Source organism: Manis javanica, chromosome 15 (genome assembly GCF_040802235.1).
Source record: "Manis javanica isolate MJ-LG chromosome 15, MJ_LKY, whole genome shotgun sequence".
In the NCBI taxonomy this organism is placed as follows: domain Eukaryota; kingdom Metazoa; phylum Chordata; class Mammalia; order Pholidota; family Manidae; genus Manis; species Manis javanica.
Window position 1 is genome coordinate 61,155,446 of NC_133170.1, and position 15,308 is coordinate 61,170,753.

The 15,308-nt window shown below is 43.5% G+C and overlaps 1 protein-coding gene across 9 annotated transcripts in view; it reads left to right on the forward strand.

Annotated features, from left to right (window-relative positions):
- Positions 1-15,308, forward strand: part of MYRIP (myosin VIIA and Rab interacting protein) — a 229,277-nt gene that overhangs the window by 194,849 nt on the left and 19,120 nt on the right. The window lies entirely within an intron of this gene.

Consider the following 15,308-nt stretch of genomic DNA (forward strand, 5'->3'; position numbering starts at 1 on the left):
CCTTTAGTTTGAGCCTGTCGTTTAGCGCTCATGATCTCTCCTGCTGGTAAAGAGCAGGGAGGAATTTCGCCTGTGGATTGAGAATATCTAGCTGGCCCTGTTCAGTCAACAGTGAAGCTTCATTCCACGGTCTTTGTGTTGAAAGTGGCCATCGTGGCTCTCTGCAGTTTTCAGATTTTGGCTTGTCTTGGCCTCAGAATCCATTTTCAAACAAACCTTATGTGGTATTCCCAAATTTTAAACAGGCAAAAGTGTAAGATAAATTCTAACCGAAATGAGCAGGAGACAAGAGGCAACAAAAGGCCAGGCAGGTTATTTGAGCACTATCCTGGGTGAGGTTCACCAGTCCGCATAAACGCAGACTGGAGAAGTCGCGCTCAGCCAGACAGGCAGGGAGATTTTATAAGCACAGGGAAGGGAGGGGGAAGTGGGCCACGCCAGGGGTATGTGGGGAATTTTTTTTGGCTCAGGGTCAGGTGATGGACAGCCAGAGGTCTCCTCCTTCCAGATGGGGGTGGTCTGCATCCGGGGTTTGTCAGCAAGTCACGGGACTGGAATCCAGGAAGTGCTGTCTGTTCCTTCCTTATATGGCACAGAGCTATTTGGTGCTCTTTGTTCCGTTTGCACTGTCCTTGCTTTCCTCCCTCCAGTACCTCCAGCCTTACATAGAGCACCCTTGCTCTTTGGGTCCGTGAGCATCTAGGAACCACAGACAAACCCCTTGATCTCCAGTCCCAGTCTCTCCCTCCCCATCCCCCAAGCCAAGCCCTGAGTCCTAAGGGACATTTACAACCACAGGAGACAGGCCCAACCTCTGGCAGGAGGGACCCAGCCTCCCACCCAGAGTCAGTGCTCCACCCACTGTCCTGGGGCAGTTGCCTGGGTCCCCTGCACAGCCTCCCAGAACACATTCATGCCACACTTGGCCACTTAAGAGTCAGGGGGGTGCTGACCTTTGCTGAAGGTCTTGTATGTGATGGTGCTTTGCATGGGTTAGTCAATTTAATGAATAACAGCCTCTGAAGTAAATGCAGCCCCTTTCTGCAAATGAGGAAATTGAGGCTAGTCATAAGGTACTTACCGGAGGCCCACAGCTAGTCAGTTTCAGAAATGGGACTGCATCGCAAATCCTCTTGGCCTCAAATCACAGGCCCCTTCCCTTCTGTCTCATCTGGAAACATTTAGATGTGTCTGCACTAGCAACCAGTCACCCTATTCTGAGAGAGCTGCATAGGCTAACAAGCTGCTGGTGACCCCCCTTCATCTGCTTAACAGCCAACCTGGGGTGCAAGGAGGGGCTGGGCCAACCCAGGATGACCACAGAGGGTCAAGAGCAGGCCCAGATGGAATTGGGCCCATTCTCCCTGCTGGACCCCCTGAACCCTCCAACACCCCCAAACTGCCTGTCACTCACCCCACTCCAGCCTCCACAGCTACTGAGTCCTCACTCATAAACCTGCAGTGTGCTCTGCCCGTGTGTGGCTCATGTCTTTCTCCTGGCATGTCTGTGGCTCAGAGAGCAGTGCATGGCCCTCCCAGGCAGCCCTTCCCTGGGATGTGGGCTCCGACCCATTGCTTCCTCAGTGTCAGTGGGTGTGATCAAAAATAACAAGTGGATGCTTTCTGTTACTAGAACCAGTGCCCCATTATAGTCATACCTGAGTGCTGGAGCCGAGAGCCAGATGGTAGCTGAAGAACACCTGATTTCTTACAGCTGGCTTTGCTGCCCATGGACCCAAGGCTCCACAAACTCATTCTGCATGGTGGCATGCTCGGCAGTGATGAACCATGCACACCCACCCACCCCTCAGCCTGCAGGCCTCAATGGCTGCCTGTAAAACTCCATGCAGCAAACAAAAGAGATAACATTTTTCCCCATCAGGCATGGGCTACTCTGATTAAAGGAAAATAGAAATACAGGTTTATGTATTGAATATTGTTTAGAAGAAGAAGGATATAGAGATAGCCTTTAAGATTAAATTGAGTTTGAAACACAGCCGTGCAATTTGCAAACTCTGGACTGGTTAGCACTCCTTAAGACAAGCCAACGTCATTCTCACCCACCTACTATGCCCCATCTCCGAACTGTTCTCACTGACCCCCCAGGCCCTTCTTGGCCCCTCCAGTCTGTTCTCCATTCTGCAGCAGAAGCCACCCTGAAGCCCCAAACTTGATCCTGGCATATTCACAGACCCGCATCTCCCTTGTTTTTAAAATTGAGCCCATCACTCAGCCCAGGGGTCCATCGTAGAAAAACACATCTTGCTCTTTATAGAACTATGAGGACTTAACCAGGCAGCATAAAGCACACAGAGCAGGAGCTCAGCAAACAGTCATTACAGCCCCCCATAACAACCCTGAGGAAAAGCCCTCACTGCTGTGAAGTAGCACCCCTCTGCCAGTGCTGACTGGAGTCTAGTGCTATTGCCAGCCAGCCCTCATGGTGTCAAGTTGTGGCTCTGTAAGCTCATTCGGCGCTGCATCATGTTCTGCAGCATGTAAGAGGAAGCACTGCATCAGGCCCCCAGGTTCCCATCATTAGGATCAGAATGACTAACTTCCCCTGGGATCTAGCCACAGCGGTCTGTGCCTCACAATGCACGGTTGGGAGCAGGTCTGGAAATGTAACATGAGCTATGAAATACCATCAGGAGAAGCAATCTGCAAATTATTGGAATTTCAGAAAGAGAAAGGGGCAAAAAGCTTGTTTAAAGAAATGATGGCTGAGAACTAATCAAATCTGGGGAGAGATTTGGCCATCCAAACTCATGAAGCTCATAGGCCCCTAAACAAATTCAACTCAAAATCTCCAAGACACATTATAGTGAAACTGTCAAAAATGAAAGACAAAAAGAGAATCTTAAAAACAGCAAGAGATAAGCTTACCATTTATAAGGGAACCCCAATAAGGCTATCAGCAGTTTCTTAACAGAAATGATACAGGCCCAACAGAGTGGATGATATATTCAAAGTGCTAAAAAAAAAAACAAAACTGCCAACCCAGAACACTTTTCCTGGCAAAGTTCTCTTTCAGAAATAGAGAGATTAAAACATTCCCAGACAAACAAAAGCTGAGACAATTGATCACCACTAGATCTGCCTTACAAGAAATGCTTAAAAGGAGTTCTCCAAGCTGGAATGAAAGGACAATAATTAGTAACATGAAAATATATGAAAATATACAACACACTGGTGAAGGTAAATTTATAGTCAGTATGGTAGTGTGCTGACCACTTAACACTAGTAAAAAGACTAAAGGAAAAAAGTATTAAAAATAATTACAGCTATAATCATTTGTTAATGAATACATGATATAAAAAGAGGTAAACTGTGATATCAAAAACATAAAAGAGGGAAGTAAAAGTGTAGACTTTTGTATACCACTGAAGATAAGTTATCGGTATAAAACAGACTGTTAGATCTTTAAGATGTTATATGTAAACCTCATGGTAACCACAAAGCAAATACCTACAGTAGATACACAAAAGATAAATAGAAGAGAACCAAAGCATACCGCTGTGGAACAGCATCAATTCTCAAAATAGCAAGAGAGAAAGAAGGGAACAAGGGAAAAGCAAAACAGCAGTAAACTATTAATGAGATGGCATTTGTAAGTCCTCACCTATCAATAATTACTCTAAATGTAAATGGATTAAATTCACCAATCAAAAGATACAGAGCAGCCAAATGGATAAACAAACAAACAAAAACAAGACCCAACCATATGCTACCTACAAGAGAGTCACTTTGCCTTTAAGAACACACATAGGCTCAAAGTGAAGGGGTGGAAAAAGATAGTCCAGGCAAGTGGAAACCAAAAGAGAGCAGATATAGCTATAGTTATCTCAAACAAAATAGACTTTAACTCAAAAGCTATAAGAAGAGACAAAGAAAATCATTATATAATGATAAAGCAGTCAATTCATCAAAAGGATATAATAATCATAAACATATATGCACCCAACATTAGAACACCTAAATATACTAAGCAAATACTAACAGATCCAAAGGGAGAAAAAATAAACAACAATGCAATAATAATAGGGGAGTTCAACAATTATATAGATTATCCAGACAGAAAATAAATAAGGAAACATTGGAATCAAACTATATTTTAGATCAAGTGGATCTAACAGACATATACAGAACATTCAACCCAGCAGCAGCAGAAGGCACATTCTCCTCAACTACGCAGGTGCTGTTCTCCAGGATAGACCATGTTAGATCACAAAACAAATCTTAATAAATGTAAAAAGATTGATATCATAGTATCTTTTCCAACCATAATGATATGAAACTATAAATCAGGAGGAAAACTGGGATGTTCACAAGTATGTGGAAATTACACTCCTAAACAACCAGTGGGTCAAAGAAGAAATCAAAAGGGAAATCAAAAAATATCTTCAAAGAAAGGAAAATGGAAACACAAGATACCAAAACTTGTGGGACACAACAAAAGCAGTTCTAAGAGTTTATAGTGATAAATATCTACATGATGAAAAAAGAAAGCTCTCAAGTAAAAACCTAACTTTACACCTCAAAGAACCAGAAAAAGAATAAACTTAACCTAAAATTAGCAAAAGGAAGGAAATAACAAGGAACTGAGTAGAAATAAGTGAAATAGAGACCAGGAGAGCAACAGAAGAGATCAACAAAACTAAGAGCTAGTCTTTTTGGAAAAAAAAAAAAACAAAGAAAACTAACATACCCTTAGCTAGATTAAGGAAAAAGAGAGATGACTCAAATAAAATTATAAATGAAAGAGGAGACATTACAGCTATTACCACAGAAACACAAAGGGTCTTAAGAGACTACTATGAGCAATTATACACCAACAAATTGGATAACCTAGAAGGCTAAATTCTTGGAATGTACAACCTACCAAAACTGAACCATGAGGAAACAGAAAAATCTGGACTGGCCAGTCATGAATAAACTGATTTAATCAGTAATCAAAATCTCTAACAGAGAAAAAAATCTCAGAACCAGATGGTTTCACTGGCGAATTCTACCAAACATTTAAAGGGGAATTAATGCCAACCTTCTTAAACAATTCCAAAAAAGCTAAAGAGGAAAGAATACTCCCAAACTCATTTTACAAGGCCAGCATTACCCTGATACCAAAACCAGGTACAAATACTATTAGAAAAGAACACTACAGGTCAATATTCCTGATGAAAATAAATGCAGCTATATTTTCAACAAAATATTAGCAAACCAAGTCCAGCAGCACATTGAAAGGATCATACATTATGATTAAGTGGCATTTATCCCTGGGATGGAAGGATGGTTCAATATATACATATCAATAAGTGTGATATACCATATTAATTGAATGAGGGACAAAAATCATATGATCCTCAACAGGTGTAGAAAAAGCATTTAACAAAATTCAACACCGTTTTATGATTTTAAAAAAACCCTCTCAACAAATTGAGTATAGGAGGAACATACTTCATCATAATGAAAGTCATACCTGAGAAGCCTGCAGCTAACATCATACTCAAGGATAAAAGTTTGAAAGCTGCTCTCTAAAATCAGGAACAAGACAAGGGTGGCCACTCTTACCACTCCTACTTAACATAGTACAGGAAGTCCTAGCCAGAACACTCAGGCAAGAAAAAAAAGCCATCCAAGTTGAAAAGGGAGAAGTAAAATTGTCTTTGTTTATAGAGGACATAAGCTCATATTGAAAAAGAAATCCTATAACTAATTAGATTATATTAATTAGAATAATTCTATTAGAACTAATCAAATCCAGTAAAATTGCAGGATACAAAGTCAACGTACAGAAATTAGTTGCATTTCTATATAATAATAATAAAATATCTTTAAAAGAAACAAAGAAAACCTCATTCACAATAGTATCAAAAACAATAAGATACTTAGGAATGCACTTAACCAATGAGGTGAAAGATCTGTGCACTAAAAATTATAAGACTTTGATGAAAGAAATTGAAGAAGACAAATGGAAAGATATGCCATGTTCATGGATCAGAAGAATTTATATTGTTAAAATGCCCAGACTGCCCAAAGCCATCCACAGAGTCAGTGCATCTCTACCAAAATTTTATGAAAATTCCAATGGCATTTTCCACAGAAATAGAAAAAACAATCCTACACTTTGTATAGAACCACAAAAGACCCCAAATAACCAAAGCAATTCTGAGAAAGGACAAAAGTGGAGGTATTGCACTTCCTGATTTCAAACTATATTACAATGCTATAATATTCAAAATAGCATGGTTCTGGCATAAACATAGACACAGACCAATGGAACAGAAGCAAGAGCTCAGAAATAACCCCCTAACAACTAATTTGACAAGGGAGCCAAGAATACTCAATGGAGGAAAGGAGAGTGTCTTCAGTAAATGGTATTCAGAAAACTGGATAATCATCTACAAAAGAATAAAGTGGCCCATCTTACACTGCTCACAAAAATTAACTCAAAACAGATTAAAGACTTAAACATAAAACCTTGGAACTCTAAAACTCCTAGAAGAAAACATAAGGAAAGAGTTCCTTGACATTGATCTTGGCATTGGTTTTTTGGATATGACACCAAAAGCTGGTAACAAAAGCTAAAATAAATAAAATTTAAAAGGTCCTGCATAGCAGAAGCTACAATCAATAAAATAAAAGGCAACAATATCCAAAACATATAAGGAACTCCTATACCTCAATAGCAAAAAAGTAAACAATCCAATTTTAAAATGGGCAGAGGACCTGAATAGACATTTTTCCAAAGAAGACATACAAATGACCAACAGATATGTGGAAAGATACTTGATATCACTCTCATCATCAGGGAAACACAAATCAAAATCCCAATTAGCTATCACCTCACACCTGTTGAAATAGCCACTATCCAAAAGACAAGACACAAGTATTGGTGAGAATGTGGAAAAAAGTGAACCCTTGTACACTGCTGGTAGGAATGTAATTTGGTGCAAACACTATGGAAAAAATTATGGAGGTTCCCCCAAAATTAAAAATAGAACTTTACATGATCTAGTAATCTCACTTTTGGTTATTTATCAGAAGGAAATGAAATCAGGTTTTTGACGAGACACCTGCACCTCCATGTCCATTTCAGCATTATTCACAGTGGCCAAGACAATGGAAGTTGTTTGAACACCAAGCATCCATCTATGGATGAATGGGTAAAGAAGAGGGGTTATATATATTCAATGGAATATTATTCAACTATGAAAAAGAAGGAAATCCTGCCATTTGTGACAATATGGATGGACCTAGAGCATAATATGCTAAGTGAAATAAGTCAGACAGAGAAAGACAAATATGGTATATTAGCTCTTACATGTGTAATATAAAACAGCTGAACTCACAAGAGTTGAATGGTGATTGCCAAGGATGGAGTAAATGGGGAGACACTGGTCAAAGGGCACAGACTTCTAGTTCTAAGATGAGTAAGTTCTGAGCATAATGTACAGCATGGTGACTATAGCTCACGATATTGTATTATATACTTGAAAGCCGCTAAGAGTAAATCTTAGTCTTACCACACACAAAAAAAATGGTAATTATGTGAGGTGACGGGAGCATTAACTAACCTATTATGATAATTATTTTACACTATATAGGTGTATCTTGTGCACCTTAAACACAGACAGTTATTTGCCAATTATATCTTTATAAAGCTGGAGGTAAAAGACATGCTCATTTAAAAAGCATATAGAAGGCAAACAATAGTTCGGAGGACATACTGCATACACATATGATGGGCAATAATTAATAACTTTATAATGCTGTTAGATAAAAGGGCAATGCACATAAACAGGCAACTCACCCCCCCTCAAAAAAAAGTATGTAAATGACCAATATGCATGTTGAAAAAATATTCAATTTCAACTGTGTTTCAACTGTATTCGGTACAAACACCTAGCTCGGAACTTAACATATGGTTACCCATTCATCTTTCCCATTCATCAAACACACATTGAGACACTGGGAACATAGCCATGAGCAGGGTAATATTTGTCCTTTGCAGACAAGCAATAAAAATGTAAATTGAAATAAATGCCACTTTGCCTAATCACTTGGATGATTAAAAAGGACCATATTAATATAAGAGTTCAGGGAAGCAGGCAGTCTAATACACACAGTATAGCTGGAGCACATATTAGCTCATTGGTAACTTGGAGCAATCAAAGTATGCATACCCTTTGACCCAGCAATTGCACCTTCAATCATGTATCCTAAGGAGAAGCTGGACAAGTGGCCCAGAGTATAAAAAAGCAGTTCATCGAGCATTGCATGTTTACTGCAGGGAAACATAAACAACCTGGTGTCCAACAATAAGGGACTCTCAGGGAAATGGAGGGGATGAGGTCCAGGAAACAGACAGAGCATCAGCACTGGAATGGCAAACATGGATTTGGTCCAGGTAAAGTGAGTGTGTAGATCTGATGTCAGAAGGTTGGTAAGGTTTTGTGTTCTGTGCCTCTCCGCGTCTCGCCAGCTCTGTGAACTAGAAGGCAAGTTTGTCTTCTGAAAGCAAGAATCAAGATTGTGGAGAAGATTTGAAAGAGTTACTGTCTAGAAGGGAGAGAAAGCAATGTTGAGAAGTGCAAAGGACCCCCACCAAGCGCAGTGAAGGCCTCGATGGGGCCAGAGATCACAAGCAGTTACTGAGATATGAAAAGCCTGTAAAAGGATTCAGCAACCTTGAACACAAATAAATACAAAATAAAAATCCATCCTATTTTAAGACAAGGTCTGTAATAGCAGAATGTATTCATTAGTCCACATCATCCAGAATAATTACAGTACAGCTCAAGTGGTTCTGAGATTCACGTTCGAACCCCCTGTATGAGCGGTTTCTAGTTTGGCCATTAATTCGTGAAGAACTAAAATTTGCAGATGAATCAATCTCAAACTAGATTTAGGGGGTGGGTATGTGGATTCAATGGGAACTAATTCCATCCATAATAGAAACAAAAAATGTGACATTAAAATTTAACAAGAAAACTAGGTCTCCAAGAAACCTAGCAGTTTGCTGGTAGGAGAGATAACGTAAAGATGAATTCTTTCAAAATTAGTGTAGAAGTTTAATTTTAATGTAATTCAATTCAAAATCTAAACAGACATTTTGAAGTTTTCAAAAGGATTTTAAAAATCATCTGATAGAAGAACATCAAGAATAGTTTAGAAAAAAAGCTATGAAGGCATTACATTATATTTTAAAGGCACAGTGATGAAGTTTGTGGGATGTTGATACAAGATATAATGAAATAGCCCAGAAGTACATTCTAGACTGTATTAAAATTTAACTCATGATTTATCTCATGATTCCCACCTGCCTTTCTTCTTGGTTGGGAAGAAACCCTTCTTATTAAATGATAAAGGAACAAATATTCACCTGCTCTTTGGGAGGAGAGGCTGTAGCACCTGGGGACAGTCCTTGATTTCACTGCGATGAAGGACTGAAGGGACCTTCCCACTTGCAGGCCCAGCAATACTGCAGGCTTCCCTTGTGGGGGTGGCGGATGCTCTGGAGTCTGAGCGCCAACAGTACCCGTGGAGCCAATCTAGGAGCTGCAGTCTCATAGAGACAGGAGCTCGGAAGATTACTCGGGGCAGTAATAGGAAGGAAGCTGGGGGCAGGAGTCCTTGGAGGCCTTTCAGACCCCTTTATTACTAAGTGTCCTTAAGATGGAGACCCGAAGGCTATGAGGAAAAAGGCGAAGACCTAAAGGAAGGACTTCCAGGAGAGGCAACACGTGCAAGGCCTTGAGGTGGAAATGCCCGACAAGTTCAAGGAATGGATTGAAGATCCAGGGTGGCCAGGGCAACATGGCCAAGGGGAGCATGGTGGGAACCATGAGAGATGTCAGAGCCGGAGTGAGACACGCGGGCCGGGCAGGGAGCTTCAGCTTTTCTTCTGCCAGGGGTTTCAGAAGAGAAGTTAGAAGGAGGACCTCACATAGGCAAGGTCACCGTGGCTGCATTTCAAAGGTCACACTTCCCAAGTGAACCTGGAAGGTGATTCATGCCAACAGTGGGGAAATGCCCTATAGGTATTAGGAACTGCTTTTCTGAGGAATGGGTAGTATGAAAAACCAACAAAGATTGATGACCACCTAATTTCCTCCTGCCAGGAAAGGCAGTCCTGCCTGCTGCATACCTGCCAGGGCAGGTCTGGCCAGATTTCCCTTGCAGGTCCTAAGTGTCCTTGCCCAGGTGGCCTACATCAGACAAGGACTCCACCCAAGCAAGGAAATGACCTCAGGGAAGCATGCAGCCCGGCAGATTTAATTCTAGAACTGAACTGCAAATAGTGCCTTTAAAAAATTCATTTCTATAATCACCATTAAAAAAAGAAAATCTTATTTCTTTCATTAACAGCCTTGACCATCAAGACCTAGATGATTTAAGGATTCAAACATCCCTAGAAATCAGTTCTCTAATCTCTGTTGCGGCTCAGTTTATTACATATGCTAATTTATTAGGTTTGTGCTCAATTTCTTTCCACAGTTCTGTGCCACCCTCTTTCATCAGACCACTCTTCAGAGACCTGAGTCTGTCCATGGGGAATGTATTTTGACTGTCATAGAGATATTGCCAGAGCTCCTTATGTTTCCTGAGAGCTGAAAAATGTTTGTCTTGCAAATGTCTGTTAGCTATTTAAGAGGACATATGAAGTTTCTTTCCTTACCTTTGAAAATGAAAAAAAAAGTACATGAAATCAGGGCATTTGGACAAATTTCCTTGCTTGCTCTAGTAGTTTGATAAAAGCATTTCATAAAGCACGATAGCATCTGAAATAGGGGACAGAGACGTGAGGAGCAGCCTGTGAGGTCTGGCTCCCTCGAGCAGAGTTCTTACAGACCACAGTCCTTCCACGCTGACTGTCCTTGGTGGCTTCGCCCAGGGAGCCTCAGGGAGGCTCAGAACAGGATCTTGTCCCTCGGTGGAGTCCAGCTCTGATGGGTGCCTTGGTGCACCAAACCAAGGGCTCCCTATGATTGGCACCTATTGGTGGAAGACACAGAATGAGCCTAGGGCACCCTGTATTGGAACCTGCTCTCGCTTATTTAATTTTCACTGATCTGATGAGTCAATCCAGTTCTGTTTCACCATCACTTTCTATGGTCCTTTGGATCCCAGGAATTAACGCACCTGGAGGAGTTGGGAAGGAACCTGGGGTTTGGAGACCGAGGTCTCTAGGCTCAGATCCCAGCTTCTGTGTCTCTCCGCTGCCCCTACTGGCTGCCTACGGAACGTTCATTAATCACAGAGTGGAAAGGAGAATGGGAGGGCCTCACGTTTTTGCCATTTTCTCATTTTTACTAAAGCCAGCTATGAAGGTTGTGATCCCCAAAATCTGCAGGAAACATGACATCAAAAACCATGGATTCAGAACACAGACTGAGCATAAGAGTTGAAGGTGACCCCATGCAGGCACTTGGTGATCACTCAGTCCCTTGGGTTGTGGAAAAGGAGCTTTGACTTTCAAAAGCACAGTGGACCCTTGTTTCTCTCCTAGTGTTTGAACCGCCCTGGTGGTGTCAGTTTCCCCCAGATCACTCAGACACAAGCATGGCAGCATCTGCCACCTCCTCTGTTGCACAGGCCCAGCACCCACTCGTCTCTCTTTCCAGTGACTTCACCCTGTTTCCCACGGCACTGCCTGCCTCAGGCCCTCATGATTTTTTATTTCAGTTATAGTACGTTTCCTGTGCTTTTCTCTGCCTCTGAACCCCCAGTCCTAAATCTGTCCCTCCTGTGCACTCAGAACTCCCTTTCTAGAGCATTTCTAAACTACCAGGGCTTTGAAATCAGGCAGACCTGGGTGCAAATCCCAACCCCTTCACAGCAAACCGCATCCCCTCTCCAAGCCCCAGGTCCTCATCTGTGAAATAAGAGCAGCCATCGTACCCACATGGAGGGTCATGAGGAGTTAAATGAGGCAAGTGCTTATCCCCGAGCCTGGCACATGTTAAATGCTCAGTAAATGACCTGATGACAGCAGCAGGAACCTGCAGATAGCCAGCAACACAAAACCCAAACTCCTGAGTGTGGCATTCAGGGTGTTGCCTTCCTTTCCCATTTGCCATCCTCTGTACACTGTGTGGTGCTGTCCCCTGCACACCTCCAGGCCTGTGTCCTTACATCCTGCAGCCAGAAGTACTCTTCTCATGTATGATCCTTCTCCATATCTTTCCTGTGCGTCCAGACTAACCCCAAAATCACATGCTAGTGGGACCTGTTTGTCCCCTCTGAGGTCTGCAGCCTGTTGCTCACAGTGCAGGACAGGACCCGTCTTTGGTCACCTGCTATTGGTCTTGTTTCCCTCTCTCACCTCTGCTCTTTGAAGGCAGGGCCTGTGGCTTACTCACTTCTGCATCCCCTGCAGGGCCCCAGCATCTACTGATGTTTCTGGAAGGCATGAATTAAATTAGTGATGTTGGGGAAGAGATGATGTTTGAGGGCCTGGTTTGCTCAGTTTCCCAGGTAGACAATGACATTCTGAGTTTTTACTGCATATCAGTATGTGCAGTTCAGCCTACTCCTAGTGGAAGGAAAATACAGAGTCCTGTGGGCTTGTGTGGGTGTGTCTGAGTTCCAGGTCGCTTACTGTCATGTCTGAGAATAGGCCATTCTGTGCTCTGATACGATGCTCACCTCTTTGGTGTTAAATTAATCTCTTCTTTATGAAATTATGGTGCTGGTAGGCAGCAGTAGATCATAGTGACTTTCTTTTCTAAATATTCTTACTTGGCAAGAGGGAAAAAACTGGGAAACAAAGAGCAGCAGTGTTTAATTTTTTGGTAAAAAACAGGAAAAAACATTCTTCAAAACACCAAGTAGGCAAGGAAAGGTCTTTGAAGAACACAGCCTGTAATGCAGGCATCCAAGCCACCATGCCATCACCGATAGTGTGCCACGTAGAGTCAGCAGGGAAGGATTTGAGGAGGGGCCACTGGGAACTGGGCCCTGGCCGGGTGCCCTCTCAGGCCTGGCTTCAGGTGAGCCAGCCCAGGGTCAATGCACAGCTCTCGTGGGCCCAAACTTTGGCCTTTATGGGCCCCTCCTCCTTCAAAAACATTTTAAATTCCTATTTTACAACTGGTAGTATCAAGATTAATACATTAGTGTGTATTAAAACATGTTCCCAGACCTAAGAGTTCCCTGTTTCTTCCAATTTTAAGAGACTAAAACATTTTCATGGGCCTCTAAAAGAATGGTGGGCCCTGGCTCCCCACCCTGCCGCCCCGCCCCAGCTGGCCCTTGCCAGACATGCCAGGTCCCATGTCACTGCCCCTCCCTGTTTCATAGATGAACCATGACTTCAAGGCATGCTGTCTGCTTCTGGATGCCACAAAACCCTAGTGTCAGTGTCCCCCCAACCTCCACCTGTGGAGCTGTTTTGCTTTAAACTTGCCCTGAAGTGGAGCTAGAAAGATCCCTCCTCTGCCCCACACATCCTTACACATCACTGAATCCTCCAAGCTTTGTTCCAGCATCATATTACCACATCAAGACATTTCATATCAAGTCACATCATAGATACCACCAGCCTCCGTCAAAGCCCAGTTCACACACAGCCAGACACTAAATCTGTTCAGGTCCAGCTGCGTGTGGTAGCTCACATGTGTGCATGTGCTCAGGGAAGGCTGAGGCTGGGACTGTCCCACAGTGCTGTTCCCTTACTATCAAGCCAGGCATCTAATGCTCTCCTGCTGCCCGTATTTCACAAACTTGAGATATTCTGGTAAGGAGCATTTCCATTTATTCCAGCTAGAAATGGGTTTGCATTCCTTTGACCAACAGGGCTTTAAAATTAATGATGATGTTGAAAAATTCTCAGAAGAATCTGTAAGGATAGCTAATAAATAGGTGTATCTAGTGTTTAGGGTGAAAATACTTTCTTCTTCAGGATTCTGTAGATGTAGAATCTCTCCCAGGCAATAGGCTGCATTCTGAATGTCTTTGGAAAACTGTTTATGGGTAAGAGCAAATGGAGGTTTCCTGCACAAGGGGAGGAAGTATGGAGGAAGTGGGACGGGATGGAAAGATCTCTGGGGCTGAAGCTTGTGGGTAGTGAGACAAAAAGTTGAGAAGGCTTTCTCTGCCCTGAGGCCCTGCAGAGTAGAGAATGATACAGGTAGGATTTATGACCAGGGCCTGACCTGGGCCTGGCCTGGCCTTCCTCTCTCCTGGTCCATTGAAATGGCCTCTGTGGCCAGGCCCTACTGGGAGAGGCAATAACCTCCTCACGGGTCTGCGTCAGCCCTGTTGTGGTTTAGTCAGGCAGGAAGCATGGGCCTTGGCGAGGGTGCTTGTCCTCCATGGGGAGGATGCGCTGGCGTGTTTCTCATCGCCTCCTGGGCCCTGAGTGCAGGCTGTTGGCCTCAGCCCAGTGGTGGTGAAGCTGGCATAGATTTGGTGTTCACATGGGGCTTTGTCACAGACTGGAGCCGAGAAGGGCACCCTGGGCTCTAGGCAGTGACCCGCCCCCTGTCCCCCATGGTCAGGGGCTGAGGGGCATGGGTGCATCAGGGCAGACACATCCACAGTGGATCTGCAGCTGCACCTGCACACAGGGCACTTTGACCCGGAATCACACGGTACATCAGGCACTTTAACATTTGTTGTTTAATTTGTATTTCTTTTATCACTGATTTGTTGCTTCGTGGGTTTGCCGGCCCCTTTAATTCCTCACCTGTGAGGCCAACCTTCCTGGTCCAACAGCCTTTATTCTGTCAGCAGATTTTCTCCACATTCCCACCACTCCCTTACTGGAGACCACGAAACTGTCAGGTTCGGTCCAGCTTATCCAGTCAGCGGCCGTAACGGAGCGCTCTCTCTGGCTCTCAGACTAAGCTTTGTGCCATTTGGCTTGTCTCTCTGAGGCTGTCCGCAAGGAAGCAGAAAGAACCCCTCAGCTTTTCATGGCCCCCACTCGCTGGGCTCCCCGCCAGCAGCCAGAATCCCCACCAGCTTTTCATCTGAACACAGCCCTGTCCCATGCTCAACACAGCTTTATGTGATGTAACTGTAGAAGGTGCTTCCTATTTAGAATCTAGATGGAGTAGGGAGCAGGACACTTACCTAAGTCAGTGCCAGCCCTGTAGCCAGTGAGTAAACCAAGGATCAGGGAGCCTGGGTGCCCTGCTCCTGCCACGGAGCTAGTTCAGCCCCATTACCTAATGTCTAGGGGTGCACTGTCTGCTCCCACCCCCCCTTGTGGGCAGCCACCCTGTGTAACAGGCAGGCACCTGGTGCCCACAAGTGGCATGGATTCCATATGCGTACTTGTGGATCCTGGTGTGTGTCTCCCT